Source organism: Haliotis rubra, unplaced genomic scaffold, assembly GCF_003918875.1.
Source record: "Haliotis rubra isolate DU_JTF1 unplaced genomic scaffold, ASM391887v1 Scf15, whole genome shotgun sequence".
NCBI lineage: Eukaryota > Metazoa > Mollusca > Gastropoda > Lepetellida > Haliotidae > Haliotis > Haliotis rubra.
The window spans coordinates 1,923,873-1,939,483 of record NW_025765447.1 but is presented as its reverse complement, the minus strand read 5'-3'; the positions used below and the strand labels follow the sequence as shown (position 1 = coordinate 1,939,483).

Genomic DNA, 15,611 nt, shown 5'->3' with positions numbered 1-15,611 from the left:
GCAAATATTGAGTTAAAATGGTAATTTTGCTTTGTTGGGACCATGAAATTATATCGAGATATCCGAAATATTGAGACATCCGTATTGAGTTAAAAAGAGATTGAATAATGATAAATTATGAAAGATTTTGCTGGCACCGAAGATGTTATATCGAGACAACTGAGGTATTGAGTTATCAGAGTTTGACACAACGGTGCTTGACTGTATTTGTATCAAGACATTTGTAAATCATAACCCTTAACATTAGGGGAAAGGAGAGTACCTGATTTATATGATTAATTTTGAACACTGGTATTGCCAGTAGAGTGACTAAATGTTGGTGAAACAAGGAAGAACGTGATAATATAGCCGCGACCCTGAGTCATTTATACAAGCCTAGGTTTCTTAAATATTATCAATCGATTCTTATTCTCACTCTTTCGCATTTTACGGCAAGACAAACACTTCTGACACATTTTGAAATGGTTGTGAGCCTAATACCACACAGTTGGTCATATTCTTGCCATGCTATCATATCCTTACCATGTTATCACATAACAAGTCATATCTTTGCCATGTTATCACATGGCCATTCATATCCTTGCCATGTTATCCATAGCCAGTCATATCCTTGCCATGTTATCCATATCCAGTCATATCCTTGCCATTTTATCATATCCTTGCCATGTTATCACATAGCCAGTCATATCATTGCCAAAATTACTAACGACCCCACCTATGTCTAAATTCTAACTTCTGATTGTTTATAAAATTCCAGAATACATAAACGGAAGTGCTTGTACATCAGTTATCCCAAAGAGAATTTCCCCATTTAGACATTTCTGAAACCATTTTTTGTGGTGTTGAATATTGTTTATTTCTTTCTAATGGCCTCATTTGTATATTGATATCATATTTACCTTGTACACATTGAAACCTGGATGCTGAGGACAACACTTCACATCAAACAAGTTTCATAGTCTCTTAAAGATTTAAACTGGCATTTAAGAAGATATCGACAAAATGTCAAAAAATTAAACTTTGTATATGCATTGTACTAGCTTATAAAACAAAATGCTATAAAAATATGTGTTAATTTTGGCAAGTACTAAAGTTTTTTGCATAAATTGTAAGTCATCTGATGCCATTTGACTCAATAAAAAACAATATATGTACATATGTTTCATTACCGTAAAGTACCCTATACCCCCAAAAGACGCTTGCTGAACATTCATACCAGATTATGTAATCAGTTACAGACAGACTGGCTGAATACAGATAAACCCATACCAGTGAACAGTAACCACAGACGCATTGACAATATGTCACACATGCAGTTCCATATAGAACAGACAATTGCTATTTCTTACAATATTTGGGGAATATGTTCGAAACTGAACATTAGTACAAAAGAACAAATATTTGACATAAGTTGGACCTGAGGCTGCTAGCTTTGCTTGAGGGAAAAAGATGAAATGAAAATTTTGGAAAAGTTTAATAATTTTCACTTTATTGTTAAAGAAAAGTATATTTTAGCATTCCAAATATAAGTAAGTTGTATTCTCAGTTGAATAAATATGCAAAAAAATCTATCTTTTTAGGTTATCTTAAAGTACCTGCTAACCAATAACGTGGAGGTCTGTCTCAGTTATCTCCCTTTGCCAATTTCAAACTGTTTTCATTTTGTTTAAATACCACTACTAAACCTTCAGGCAAAATTAATGCTAAGTCGTGGAATGTATGCACATGAATGACCAATGACATCACAGGTACAGAAGTGAATGTGTTTATTACAGTGCATGTTTGCATGAGTAGTGTGATATACTCACTAAAACATGTTAAGAACACACAATTTGTTAAACGACAACAGTTGATCAGTCATGGCAAGATTAACAATTGTCATGAAAAAAATTAGGTGTTCCTTAGGAGTTTGAAGGCAGACTATATTTTCAAAGTGTTGATGTGGGGTTGACTTTTTGAAAACCTAACTATTAACACAAATTTATTAAAAAATATAAGTAAAAAAAAGAATAACTACACAAATTTGCTTTATGGGTTGTTGATAAAACAAAGACAAAATTGGTTTAGCATGAAGTAGGATATGCACATGACTGCCATCACACAGAAGGCCAAGTGTCGACAGGTGTATATAAACTGGAATGCCGATAGGGTCACAAAGTGTCATGGAGGCCAACTGCTAGCTCCATCTGCTCCAGATAACGGGACTTCATTGGCAGAAAATACCGACTATCTGACTGACACTGTATCACACTGCAACAAACGGAAATTGCTGTACTTCTTGTCAAAAATCATGATAATATGATCAAATATGATGTTTAAAATGTCTGAGTACTGAAAATAAGGAAGCCTTGAGATAAAACGTCAAGGGATAAAAAAAATTAAGGGAGGTAAATCAGGAGGAGGGAGGGAGGGAGGAGGAAGGGAGGGGAGGGAATAAGGAGGGGAGAGAAAGAGGTGATGACAGAATAAGGATCTTAATCTGAGATTTAAAACCCAAGTGAGGGGATCCCTGGATAGCCATCTACATGATCTGAGTATAGGTCCATCATACATTACTCTAATAAAGTTAGGATTACCTAATTCTTTAATATGACTATAGTTCATCTGTGACAATATCCTTATATATAATGCATTACTACTCAAATGAAATTATGGACCACCCTAATTTTTAACATTACTATAGTAAATCTTTGACATTGTCCATTATATACTACTCACATTAAGTTAAGGATCACCTGATTCTTTAACATTACTGTAGTTTATCTTTCATGCCTTGCCATCTTTAATCACTCAAGACTCACGCTTTGACTTGTTTGTGCGTACATCCACCACGGCAGCCGACTGTATGGGCGGGGCTGCAACTCCTCCCAGGACTTCTTATGGAGTTCTCTTGCTGACAGGAAACAGGTGCCCCTCCGCGGAAAACATCCACTTGCTGGCGCCTGTGTTCACGTGATTGTCTTTGTCAAATAGCTGAAACCCAAAGGTCTTACAGTCTGACAGAAATTGCCTGAAAAAAGAATACCACCACATTGCCATGATAGCAGGGGAGGGTAATTGTACTGCTCAACTTTTGATAGGGATTGTCAAATGCTCTGTTCAACATACACGTGGAACTGAAATATACAGCAGGTGTTGGGACCCCTAAAAGAGTTCATTATATCCATCACTTTGTTATATTATAAGCATGAATGTTTCAACCATACTTTACTGACTGACTGACTGACTGAGTTTGGCTTTGGAGCCAACGCTTTTAAGCAATATTCCAGCAACATCACAGAGGGGAACACCAGAAATGGGCTTCACACGCTAACGTTCCATGTGGGATTCGAACACCGGTCTTCGCTGACGGTGCCAACGCTTTTAACCACTAGGCTACCCCATCACCCCACCATACTTTACTGTTTCATGGAAAGACATATATGTTTGCAGAGACTGACAAGAGAAGATAGTACCCCAAAAATTATTCCGCTTGAATGTCAAGAAAACAAGTTTGTTACTTCAGCAGTCAACATCACCTAATCATATGACTGATACATAAGCAGTTTTAGAGACAATTTGGAATACTTTTACTAGATTTGATTGGTTGATGGGTGAAGGTTTAAACATCCAAGACCCTTAATATACACTGACTAGACATGGTAGGAGGAACTCGGGTCACAACTAGTTTGTAAGAAGGAAAAGCAAGAAGCAGCATGGCCAGCAGATTACATGGAAATTATAGCGGTAAACACTTTTCACAATCCCCAAAACAGGCAAATCATTTTGAGTTGACATTCGGGTTTGTTTGTTTGTTGTTCTCTGTAAATAACTGAGTCTTGACCTGAACACCCAGTGACTGACATCACAAGCATCGATCTACACAACTGGGATACGATGACATGTGCCAACCAAGCCATCGAGTCCAATTCACATGTGATCCCCGCGGAGTCAACTCTGATGACAAGTATGGGTTGCCGCTGACCAGTTATAACCCAGATCTTTCACAGGTGAAGCTGACATTTTGACTGACCCAGGGTTAATCATTGGGCTAATTTGGTAATCCAATAATCTCCAGATTCTGTCACTTAAGGGGATGCATCTCTGCACATGGGCTTGTGGGTCTTAATACAATTGGGTAACCATGGTAACCCTTCATGACATGTCTGATATCATGGAACATCACATAACAATCTATCTACTGTAGTTAGAAATAAAAGATTCAAAACATGATCCTCACCAAGTACAAATATTTACACGCTTCACTGAGAAAGAAGCTCTCCATTCTGTCCTCCAAAGTTTTTGTCTTCACATTGTGTATTGTTCCATAGCCACATCTGTAACATGAGTGAATTATGAATAACAAGAAAAGATTGTGTCCAGGGACACGGAGGCCCCTGCTGCTGTAGGAAGAGTTCACACATTCAGCGTCCCACTGAAGTATTCTTGAAAACACTAAAAAAACAATCTGTTGAGGGGTTAGATAACACAACCTATTATCATATCAAGATCAATAATTGAACAAAAATTCACCTTAACAAGTTCAATAAACATCTATGCAACTATGAGATGCACTACTTTCGAGTCCCAATGAAACACACGTGAGTAAGCTTAATCAATTCTGTTGAGCAGTTTTTGTGGAGAAGTGGATAGACCAATCCCCTATTACACTATCTTCGTGAGAAATTCAGCAAAATGTACCTAAGTTCAAATGTCTCTAAATGTCCCATGTATAAGTTCATTGAGTGTCTTTTGTGGAGAAGTGGATAGAGTACATTCCCTGTTTCTGTACAGACGGACGGATAGATAGGATAACCCTATATGCCCCCAGCCATATATAGGATACCTTCACATCGCTATACCCATGTGGGATTCGAACCTGGTCTTCATGTGAGCGAACGCTAACGCTTTAACCACTAGGCTACCCCATCATCCCACCATACTTTTACTGTTTCATGGAAAGACATATATGTTTGCAGAGACTGACAAGAGAAGATAGTACCCCAAAATTATTCCATTGAATGTCAAGAAAACAAGTTTGTTACGAGCAGTCAACATCACCTAATCATATGACTGATACATAAAGCAGTTTTAAGAGACAATTTGGAATACTTTTACTACTCGATTTGATTGGTTGAGTGGGTGAAGGTACAACAAATAGTTCAGTAAAGGAGAGTGAGTGAGTTTAGTTTTACGCTGCACACAGCAATATTCCAGCTATATGGTGCATGGCTCTGTAAATAATCAAGTCTGGACCAGACAATCCAGTCATTAACAGCATGAGCATCGACGTGCAATTGGGAACCGATGACATGTGTGTCAACCAAACCAGCGAAGCCTGACCACCCGATCCCCTTATTCGCCTCTTATGACAAGCTTGGGTTACTGAAGGCTCATTCTAACCCTCGACCTCTCGGGTAGTTCAGTAACGCTAGAGTACTAATATTTGTCTGTTGTTTAACAGTGAATAACACTGTACTCATCAAAATCCAAGCTATATGATGTCGAGTCTGTAAATAATCGAGTTCGACAAGACAATCCAGTGATCCACAGCATGAGCATCAATCTAGACAACTTAGATACAATGACATGTGTCAACCAAATCAGCAAAGCCCCAACATTATGATCCCATTAGTGGCCTCTTACAACAAGAATGGGATTCTAACCCAGATCTTCATGGCTAGATTGATATCATAAGGAATGTCTCACATTGTTGTTAAGCGACACTAAAACCTGACCACCCAGTCCATTGAGTTGCTTCTGAAAACAAGCATAGATTACTAAGGACCTTTCTAAACTGAATCCCCAAAGCATGTTATCTTTAGGAACAACAGAAGGGTTAGGCCATATAATAAACTAGTCTTGTTTCTCATCACTTTTAAAACACATGGGTCAGGAGAGGGCAGATTTTATTTTTTACATTTTATTTTAGGTGTCCAAAATCGCTTTTGATTTCTGTGGAAATTACACCCCACCTCCAATAGAAAATCAAAACTTAGAAGTGTAAAACATTCCATGCACATTTTGAGAGTCAAAGTTGCATTTTCTAGTGTAATAAATAATTATAAATCTTAGGGTCAGGGTCAGTCAAATTTTTGGGTTGGGCAGTAATGAGAAACAAGAATATTTTTATATATCGGCCTTAAGAGGTCTCCTCACCTGCTTTGGCATGCTGATTGAGGCTGTTGAGAATGTCTCTCCCCACGGAAGGTAAAATGGTTTTTGGTGGTTTGATAGAGGTAGTATGTTGATTCCACAAGTTCTGGCCGCGAGGGGATAAAACAGGACATCAGGGGCCTTCATCTGCCAGTTGTAACGCCTGGCAGTGTTGTCAGACTATCCTATATTGAATAGTATAGAGCATGGGAACATATGGCTTCCTCAATATCACCATTCAACACCCGCAGCAGAGGTAACAAATGCTATATCAGCATGATATACTCATGGAAAACAAATAATGAACACATGAAAGTACAAGTGTTCCTGTATTCTCTTCAGGTTTCTTCACAAGGTATATATTCAGGGATTTACTGGGATGTGAATTCCTGCATCCCATACTCATAAAATTGACAATGGACTCAATGAAATATTATTAGCGATCCACAGGGACTAAGAAAAGTCCAAATAATGCTTGTAAAAATTCCAATCAAGTAACAATAAGTTATCACTGAGTTTGCTACTAGCTACTGAAGCAATTTAATTACCGTAATAAATAATGTGTTGATCATGATACACAATACAATAACAGTATTTAATAATAATATTTAAGTGTCTGGGACCCCCATTTTGTTGTCCAGGACCCCTGAAAATTATATGCATGAGTCCCAGGGACCCCCAAATACAGGGACTCGAGGTAAATACTCTGTATATTGCACTGTGGGTGAAATTCTGAGAATGAATAAAGGAACACTTGAACTTTCATGTGTTCCATTTATTTCCATGAGTTTATATACATATACATAAGCTATTAGCCTGATAAAATTCAATGACTCTTCCATAATTGTTACAGTGTAATATTCGGGCTTTCCATGACACCATATCATGTATGTCAATAAGAGCCAGAGTAAAAAATCAGAAAGCTTGGGAGGTGATAACTCAGAATAACACAGAAAACAGCTAATGGTTCTGTCAATGAGATACAATGTATCACCAGAAACATGTACATTTTAAGTAAACTTGATATTTTATACTTATCCTGACTCATGATCTTTGCTTATCTCCTCTTCTATGCAAATGCAAGAATTTTCATATTATGATATATATGCTATGAAGCATATATTATGCATATGTATTGCAATATATTGCAAGAATTATTTTTTAACAAAAACTACTTATAATCGAAGTTAATGCTTGATTACAAAGCAAAACACAACAAAATCACTCATGATTGATTAACCTCTTTATAAAACTTTTAATCATGACAAAATAAAAATGTATGTAACATTTGGCACTAATGAAACAGGGAAAAGAACACTTAAAAACGGAAATATCCCAAGATTTCCGAAAGTGTTACCAAGTTTTCCTCAATGCATGTCAAAATACCTGGCTTTACGATCAGGGTATCGCATAACGCATCGCTTTCATGTCTGAACCGGGTAAATACCGTAAACCGGTTTTTATTAAGCAGCCCCATTCACCTTCACAGATGGTCACTCAACAGTTACCCTGCCACTACTCAATAACAATGATGATAAATGGGTTGGTTGTTTCCCATGCCACACTGCAACATTCCAGCTACATGGCAGCGGGTCTGTAATAGTCGAGTCTGATCAGACAATCCAGTGATCAACAGTAACGAGCATCATTCTACACAAGTGGGATAATGATGACATGTGTCAACCAAGTCAGCGAGCCTGACCACCCGATCCTGTTAGTCGCCTCTTACGACAAGCATGGGTTACTGAAGACCAATTATCTTCATGGGTGATGACGATGATGATGATGGTTCAGCTTACCTGCACACCTGACCATGCAGACTGAAGGGCATCTATCCAGGTGTTAGCGGTGTCGCCAGTCATCATGTGGACGTTGGACGTAGATGGGAGGGTTCCCTTCTCATTGTTACAATCACACCTTAGTAAAATAGAAACACTTTTAAAAGTTATTAATGCATACTTTGTTTAATGAAACTGTAATCAAAGGTAATACTAAGAGACACTAACAAACATGATATCATTAATTCAGTTTTTGAATAAATTTCTGTGTTGTTTCACAGTGAACAAATTAATGAACGTATTATTGTTTCAGAAATGATCACATCAAGGATCATTGTGAGGCCAACTTACCCCCTTCTCATATGGAACTTGATGGTCTCAGAGGGTTTCATTGAACATCTTCTGTGGTCATGTTCGCCTCCCAAACATAATGTAGGACTGAAAGAAATATGCAGTAATCTTTTACATCCAAGAATGTTGCATACATAGTGACTTTATCAAACACAGATGGAATTAGAATCTTCAATGTCAAACTTAAAGATAGCTAATGAGTCAATGATTTCAAAACAATGCATGCATAAACATTAATAATTACTCAGTCACATTGCAAGCAAAATATTGAAGGTTTGGGAATGATTTACATTTACTTGACTGCTACAGTTGCAGCATGATCGCAGATTTATTACTGCCATTTCTTTTTCTGACAATCTATGTTCAATCATTAAGTGTCATCATGCACTCAATGAAAATCTAATCTATTTGAACGATATAAAGTGTACCTAGAAAGTGAGTATGGTTTTATGCCACTTTTAGCAATATTGCAATGGGGTATACCAGAAATGGCTTTCAGCCAATTGAACCCAGGTCTTCAGCTGGACGAAAGTGAACAATGTGCAACCACCAGGCTACCCCAATCACCCTAAACACATAGCATTACACAAACCAATACTTTGATGTTGACACTGTCCAACATGGTTCAATCCTAACCAACCCCAAAATGTATTTTCCAGAATCCTCTGGGCTCTCAAAATATATAAACTAAGCCAAAACCCTGAAAACAACCACATAAATGTAACAACCCATCAGCATGAACAGAGACAGAAACGGTGTTATTACCTTGAGCAGATACTCATAGAAGGAATCAATCCTTAGCCAAGGTCAGCCATCTTCCCCAACCCATTCTCCAGTCTGATATTGATAACATTCCCTTGAAGAAACAGGTGTGCATCTATTATCATCATGACAAGATTCAGTTACACCAGTTGTATATGTTTAACATGAAAACCCCTATCATTTCTATGGTTACCTGTGTGTCAGAACTTAATTCAGTAATCTCAGATAAACTATCTGACAATGTCATGATGGGAAGGTTTACTCTTGTCACCGCTGATGCCAAACGTGGCGCTACCAACATGACTAATTGTTACCATGGTTACCTACATAGGACAACTCAATCCAGTACACTGAGATATACAGAACCTATCATAATAATAAAAACGGTAATAGTCCACTTTTTATAGCCATTCCAAGATGAATATCTTGCCCAAAGCTCTAAGAAGAAAAGAGTGTTCGGCAAATGCTTTGACAGAACAAGTGAGTCTTTAAGAGATGTCTGAAAAGAAGAGTAGGTTGGAGAAGCACGAAGTTCTTGAGGGAAAGTGTTTCCACTGATAGGCTGCTGAATGGGAAAAGCTTCGGTTGTCCATAACCATGATAACTACACAGTTTGACTTTTTAGGCATAATGAATAGCTGTTGAGATTCTGAGTGAGAGATCTGGATGAAACATAGGCCTGGAGCAGGTCACAGAGATATGATGGAGCAGTATGAGAATGACACTGGTATTATAAAAGCTGTGGGCAGAGAAGTTGATCTTGTTGAACAGGAAAGCCAAAGAAGGTCTTTGAGGATCAGGAGTGATATGGTCTGATTTTTGGGGAGAGAAACAAGTCTGGCTGCTTTGCTCTGCATTAATTGTAGTCTGCTGATGACATTTGTTGGAGAACCCAATGTCAATGGGAAGGTATAGCACTACTATATAGTCAGATGCCAAAATCTAAGAATGTTCCACACAAGTTTTCAAACATTAGAACAAAGCAGTATTGTCTATTTGATTGTAACTGGTCCAAGCTTAAATGACATACCTTTCAAAATTAACTCACCAAACAAGCCTGTAACATTAGAGCTGATATTTCCACAGCATCTGTACTTGCTCATTGGCCAAAGATTCATACACAGGATCTCCCAGCAGTCGAGACAGGATACCGAACTCTAGCAACTAGTGTCCCCATCTAGATGTACACACGCTTCATTAATACAATCAGAGGTACTCCATGATCTAGATTGATCTGGAAGGATATCAAATAGACAGATCAAACAAACTGAGAATGAGACTTTTGTTATCAATATCCAAAACATTAAAACATCGAGAGACAAATATGAGGACTTGAACTTTATAAAGTCTTTCAAAATGAATACATACATTTGATCTTGAAAGCATGTCACCAATTCAGAATAATTATTACAGCTCAGACCAATAATTATGATAACAACACTTTATATTCTATCTTTAAACAAATAATTGAACGAGTGAAAACTAAGGATCTGAGAAAACAATGTATAAAACCAACTGGTGGTAATCAGCGTGATTAGTGTTACCCTGGGATAAGGAATTCTGTTGCTGTATTTTCAAGGCAGGAGAAGTCGAGCAGCTAAGTCATGGGCTAAGTGAAGTAGCTCCCCTCATAATGTTTGGGCATCATATTACCGAATGGCTGGTGGGGTCAATGATGATTAGGTGGGCAGATAATAATGCTCCCAACATCCTGGAAATCACACAAGGGATTGACGGCTTCATAGAAGAAAATCATCATCATCATGATTTCAGATCTAAGATCAATGAATATTTTCTAACTCTAAGTGATACAGAAACAGAGAAGACAAAAGAATTCAGTGACCATGATGATGAGAATATACACAAAAATAATTAGTGGTGGTCGATGTTTTCATAATCAACACAAACAATTTTTGAACACTTGTTTTCATCAACAATAATTTTCACAAGTAGTTGGTTTTGTCTGTGTCATTAAATTTACATTTCATAAGCACTTACAACTTGTTCCAAGTCATGATTGAATTTATCTTAAACACTTCAGGAAAATTATGTTCCTAACATACCAGTCCTGCTTTTATAGATGTGACATTTGCAAATGCATCTTGTGCAATTTGAAAACAACCTCAAAGAACTACATTTTTTCTTTATGTTTTTTGTGTGCATTAACAAAGATAAGTGGGAACATTTGATAAATGACGCTGACTAATTTCGATCTTTGATGATTGATCAGTTGTAATGACCAATCATCAATTATGAAATTTTAACTCTAATTCACAACACTAAAATTAATGATAGTATGGATATTTCTGTACATGCAGATACTGAAAATTTGTAAATCAATAATAATAAAATATTAAGCAGATTTGACAGAAGTTATTACATTTAAGTCAAGCAAATAGGAGATAAGAAGGCTAGTTTATCGATTGTACTTTCAAGACTTGAACGTGTTTGACTTGTCAAAGTCAAGGTTATCCTTAATGAGGTTAACTGCTTTCAAAATTCAGTCTCATTTCCCATTACCTAAAATACACAAAAAATATATTCGATTCAGTCTTGCTTATAATCATAAACACATCAATGTTAATATGGCAAAATAAGGGAACAGTCTTCAAAGCATTTAAGATTAGCAACATTATCTGGTATAATAGATCATAAACATATTGTAAAATCAGTGCAATTCCTACAGATACCAAATAATATGATCATATTTATATGATAACCAGAACAAATTATCATGACATATATATTACGAACCATATTAACTGAAGCATTGTAAAGAGCCTCATGCATCTACATCAGTACATGGTCTCACAGAAAACAATCTACTTACAGCTAATGTGTCCAGTGAGTGTCCACTAGCCGCCAGAATGTAAGTCTCCTAAAACATCATTGATGTTTATGTTTGATCTGAAATGTAAACATTCTATAAATTATTCAGGAGTGAGTGAGCTGGTTTTTATGCTACTTTTAGCAATCATGGCATAATTCCAGCAATATCATGTCGGGGACATCAGAAATGGACTTCACACATTGTACCCATGGGGAATTGAACGCAGGTCTTCAGTTTGATCGATCTAACGCTTTAACCATTAGGCTACCCCACCGCCCCAAATTATCCAGGGATCCTACTTATAAAGGCCATATTTGACCATCGCTATTTTCAGTCAAGCAGTGAAATGTTTTGCAGCCTTACTATTAAAGTAATCATTCCAATGATAAATCATACCAGACTATGTCATCAACAAATTCTACAGGTATCAAAATTTATTCTTTATATTTGAAAAGAAACCTTCCAAGAAAAACTTTCATGTACACTTATACAACTGCAGAAGCTGCTGTACCATGCACAGTAGCACACTTTGTGCATGTACTGTATATGCAGCACTATGGGCCATGTGTCCTTAAATCCTAATAAACGTATCACTGTTTGAAAAATCTGATTAACATGTTCAAGAAGACAAATGACTTCTTATCTGGAAAAATTGTTTTATTAAGTCTATAATGTTTATTCTATGTAGGTTTTGTATATTTGTATATCACAGATATGACAGCAAAACATCAAGACTATTCAAAATGTCAGTTTTTCTTTCAAAATGTAATTAAAACTTTGATTATCATTATCATGTTTAAAGGTCTAGTGCATCAGTGTATGTAAATTTATTTAGCTCACAAAGCATTTCTTGAACATGTTGATCACAATAATGCCTATAACAGCTGAACTTTACATTAATTGTCACACTTCATGGAATCAGAATAAAACATGTACAAATAATAATAACACAAATGTTGTTGATAAAATATACAATGATAACAGGAAGGACTTTCAATATCATATATATATGTTTGTTGTTAAATGCTACACTCAGCAATTCTCCTGCTTTAAGATAGTGGTTATATTTAGTAAATAATCCAGTCTTGACCAAACAATACAGTGACTGACATATAAGCATCATTCTACACAATGAGGATACTATGACATCTATCAGTCAAGACCAAACGATCCAGATAGTCACCTCAATGACAAGCAGGGGTTGCTGATATATACTTGAACTAGATTGTTAGTAGGTCAGTGCCCAAATAGGTCACATCATGGACACTATTTACATTTAGTGTTCATGGTCAAAAGGCAGTCAGTCATACTACTTTGTCTTGAGTCTTATAAGGTTTTATTGGCAATCACTTTAATGACACAGGAGTCAGTTAAGCTTTGTATGAATGACATTATAAGATTTGTTATGACTGCATATTCAAACTATGTCATCCAATGGCTTGTTCAACACTGTACTGAGGTCATCTGTTTACATTTGATGACAGTTACCTCTGAAAGCTGACAACCTCGTCTAATGGAAATCGTGGTCTTACTAGCCACACAGTGCATACTTACGGGTTGTCATAGTCTGGCCCACGTCCAGAGCAGTTAATTGGGTTCAGCTCATCTTGTGGAAAGGCGTATTTCATGTAACTGTCATAGCCAAAATAGAACATGTTTTTCGATGCCTGTAGCATCTCAAGGCGTTCAGTCTCAGAAAAGTGTCCATACTTAGTGTCATATGGATCCCAGCTACCCCTAAACAAATATAGTCTTCCTACACTCGGTACACACGATAACATTAACACAAACAAGTGGTAGTACATAGCAATATTGTCGTCTTCCCATAGTCACTCAACTTTCCTGATCCATGGTGCCCTGTAACATACCAGCGGATATGAAGCCGACATCCGTCTTTGTAACAAATAGTTCGTTGTACTTGAGTTAATAGAAGTATTGTGCTAAAGTAAATATTAATTTTGACATATCCTACATATACATGATACAAACTACATATTAGTAAGTGATATAATTACAATATTTCTCGCTGATGGCATCAAACGGAAGAAATATCACAGAAAGGAATATAACTACGCACAGGTTACATCTTCCAGCCAATCAAAAAAGACGACGTGTGTTGACATACACAGATCTTGGTATGAATGACAGTCAGTCTAGTTTACTGTGTAATCACGTACAATGATATTTATTTGATTGTTACTGTAAAGTCTGGAACTCGTTATCGAAAGATGAAACAAACAAAGTTTTAGTACTTGATCAGAGACAATGCATATTGATATGATCATTGACTGATGATTACTACCACTACTACTACTACTACTACTACTACTACTACTCACTACTACCACTACTACTACCACCACTACTACTACTCACCACCACCACTCACTACTACTACCACCACTCACCACTACCACTACTACTACTACTACTACCACCACCACTACTACTACCACCACTACCACTCACCACTACTACCACACTACCACTCACTACTACTACTACTACTACTCACCACCACCACCACTACCACTACTACTACTACCACCACTACCACCACCACTCACCACTACTACCACCACTACACTACCACCACTACTACTACCACCACTACCACTACCACCACTACCACTACCACTACTACTACTACCACCACCACCACTACTACTACTACCACTACCACTACCACTACCACTACCACCACCACTACTACTACTACTACTACCACTCACTACTACTACTACCACTCACTACTACTACTACTACTACTCACTACTACTACCATACACTACTACCACCACCACTACCACTACTACTACTACCACCACTACCACTACTACTAACCACCACCACTACTACTACTACCCACTACTACACTACCACTACTCACTACTACCACTACCACTACTACTACTACTACTACCACTACTACTACCAATACCACCACTACTACTACTACCACTACTACTACTACTACTACCACTGCTACTACTACTACTACTACCACTACTACTACTTCCTACTACTACTACTACCACTACTACTCACTACCACTACTACTACTACTACTACCACTACTACTACTACTACTACTACCACTACTACTACTACTACTAAAAGCAGTGTATGAAATAAGCCAAAAACCCAGCCCGACATGTGGGCTGGTAACTTAAAAAACCTACCAGACCAGAAGAGATTTAACCAGTCCTAAAATACTAAATAGACAGTGCCAGTGGACACGTTATCTGAATATTATTAATCACCCGTCCATCGGGCTGGCTAGCTGTAAAATTAGACCATCCGGCAGAAATCTAGCCCGTCTCGGGCGGTCGGACGGGCCTTATTTCATACTCTGCTAAAAGAGACTACTACTACTACTACTACTACTACTACTACTACTACTACTACTACTACTACTGCTACTACTACACGAGACCTTACACAGTTTATTGTACATTGATAACAGAAACTTGCTGTAGTCTGTGGTTCTTAAGGGACAGAAGTATTGACCGAAGAATGATTAACTTAACTGATCAGTATACACATGTGTTCATCGGAGCATATTCGACATAAAATAGGTGCAATTTCTCCGGTGAAAATTCACTTAACATTGTATTTTTAACACTCCAAGACAGTGTCGTGGTTGAGCTGCAAAACTGCCAATTCTTGGTCTGTCGGTCGTAATGGACGAAATGATTTAGGTGTCATACGAGGGGCGATAAAAATGTATGTAGAATCACCAAGAAAACTATACA

General features: G+C 37.3%; 1 pseudogene; it reads right to left on the bottom strand.

Moving 5' to 3' along the window:
• Positions 1 to 1,347: 1,347 nt before the first annotated feature.
• Positions 1,348 to 13,723, bottom strand: LOC124270111 (annotated as a pseudogene).
• Between the last annotated feature and the right edge of the window lie 1,888 nt (positions 13,724 to 15,611).